The following is a 2,461-nucleotide window of genomic DNA, read 5'->3' as shown; positions in this document are numbered from 1 at the left end:
TTTTAATCCTAGCTCCATTGACCTCTGGAATATTGTATTTATTCCAAGCCCTTTGATCTCTTAATGTAGAAGATGCCAGATCTTGGATTATTCTGATTGTGTTTCCACAATACTCAAATTGTTTCTTTCTGGCTGCTTGCATTATTTTCTCCTTGATCTGGTGAGCTCTGGAATTTGGCAACACTATTCCTAGGAGATTTCTTTTTGGGATCTATTTGAGGAGGCAATCGATGGATTCTTTCAATTTCTATTTTGCCCTGTGGCTCTAGAATATCAGGGCAGTTCTGCTTGATAATTTCTTGAAAGATGATATCTAGGCTCTTTTTTTGATCATGGCTTTCAGGTAGTATGATAATTTTTAAATTATCTCTCCTGGATCTATTTTCCAGGTCAGTGGTTTTTCCAATGAGATATTTCACATTGTCTTCCATTTCTTCATTCCTTTGGTTCTGTTTTATAATATCTTGATTTCTCATAAAGTCACTAGCTTCCACTTGCTCCAATCTAGTTTTTAAAGTAGTATTTTCTTCAGTGGTCTTTTGGACCTCCTTTTCCATTTGGCTAATTCTGCCTTTCAAGGCATTCTTCTCCTCATTGGCTTTTTGGAGCTCTTTTGCCATTTGAGTTAGTCTATTTTTTAAGGTGTTGTTTTCTTCTTTGTATTTTTCAGTCTTTTTTGGGTCTCCTTTAGCAAGTCATTGACTTGTTTTTCATGGTTTTCTCGCATCCTCCTCATTTCTCTTCCCAATTTTTGCTCTACTTCTCTAACTTGCTTTTCCAAATCCTTTTTGAGCTCTTCCATGGCCTGGGAGCAGTTAATGTTTTTCTTGGAGGTTTCTGTTGTAGGCTCTTTGACTTTGTTAACTTCTGTCTTGTTTTGGTCTTCTTTGTCAGCAAAGAAAGAATGCAAAGTCTGAGACTGAATCTGGGTGCGTTTTCGCTGCCTGGCCATATTCCCAACCAACTAACTTGACCCTTGAGTTTTTCAGTGGGGTATGACTGCTTGTAGACTAAAGAGTTCTATGTTCCACATTTGGGGGGGAGGTGCCAGCTCTGTCACACCAGCACTACTCCTTCCCCAAGAACCCAAAACCCAGACTGGGCTTAGATCTTCAGCAGGCTGTGCACTCCTGCTCTGATCCACCACCTAATTCCTCCCACCAGGTGGGCCTGGGGCCAGAAGCAACAACAGCTGTAACTGCCCCACCTCCGCTGCCCCCGGGGCTGGAATCCGAACTGGGAACTCCTTCCACTCCCACAGCTTTTCCCACTAACCTTCTCTGTTGTCTTTGGTGTTTGTGGGTTGAGAAGTCTGGTAACTGTTGCAGCTCACTGATTCAGGGTGGTAGGGCACATTCCACCCGGCTCCTGGTCTGGTTGGTCCGAGCTGCTCATGTTGGGCTCTGCTCCACTCCACTCCACTCCCAGCCTCCAGCTCCCAGCTCCCAGCTCCCAGCTCCCAGCTCCATGTGGGATAGACCTCACCCAGAGACCATCCAGGCTGTCCTTGGGCTGGAGCTCTGTTTCCCTCTTCTGTTTTGTGGGTTCTGCAGTTCTAGAATTGGTGCAGAGCCATTTTTCATAGTTTTTTGGAGGGACTCAGCAGGGAGCTCACGCTGGTCCCTGCAACTCTGTTTTTTAAGGAATTACTTTCTTCTGTCAATTTCTGTTTTTTCCTTTTGCATGCTGTTGACTCTTTCTTGTATAACTCTCATTTCTTTTGCTCATTTTTCTTCTACTTCTCCTATTTGGTTTTTAAAATCTTTTTTGAACTCTTCCAAGAAGGCTTTTTGGTCTTGAGACCAATTCATACTCCCCTTTGAGGCTTCACATGTTGGCATTTTGATGTTGTTGTCCTCTTCTTAGTTTGTGTTTTGATCTTCCCTGTCAACATAGTAGCTTTCTATGGTCAAGGCTCTTTTCTGCTTTTTATTTACTTTAGCCTATTTTGTGACTTTTAGATTTAGATTATTTTGTGACTCTTAGATTTAAGCTCTGCTCCTCTAGCATGGGAGCACTCTCCCAAGCTTCTTGTGGGGAACAAGGGCCTGGTGACTTGCTATCTGCACCAGGGCTTTGGGTGCTGGCACTTTGCCCAATGTTCTGGGATGGCCTGGGCTAGTCATAGCTGTTAGAGCCCTCACAGGTGGCCTGCTGTGCCACTAGCCTGTTGAGCCAGTAACCAGGGGCTTCAGTTGCTTATCTGCACTGTGGCTAAGAGCCTCCTGCTGCCTCATGTAGTCACTGTCCATGCTGGGCTGTACTCCTCTTTTACTCAAATGAGGTTGATTTAATGTCATTCCAAAGGGAAATGGAGGAGAGCTCAGGGAACTTCCTGGCTTTTCTCTGCCATTTTGGCTCCACCTCCTCTGCAGCTTTCTAAGACTTTTACCAGGATATGGCTGTTGCACATGGGACAGCTTCTTGGAGCCAACACTTGGTTGGTTTATTGATTTATTCT

Source organism: Trichosurus vulpecula, chromosome 6, assembly GCF_011100635.1.
Source record: "Trichosurus vulpecula isolate mTriVul1 chromosome 6, mTriVul1.pri, whole genome shotgun sequence".
In the NCBI taxonomy this organism is placed as follows: domain Eukaryota; kingdom Metazoa; phylum Chordata; class Mammalia; order Diprotodontia; family Phalangeridae; genus Trichosurus; species Trichosurus vulpecula.
Note: the sequence above shows the minus strand (reverse complement) of the source record.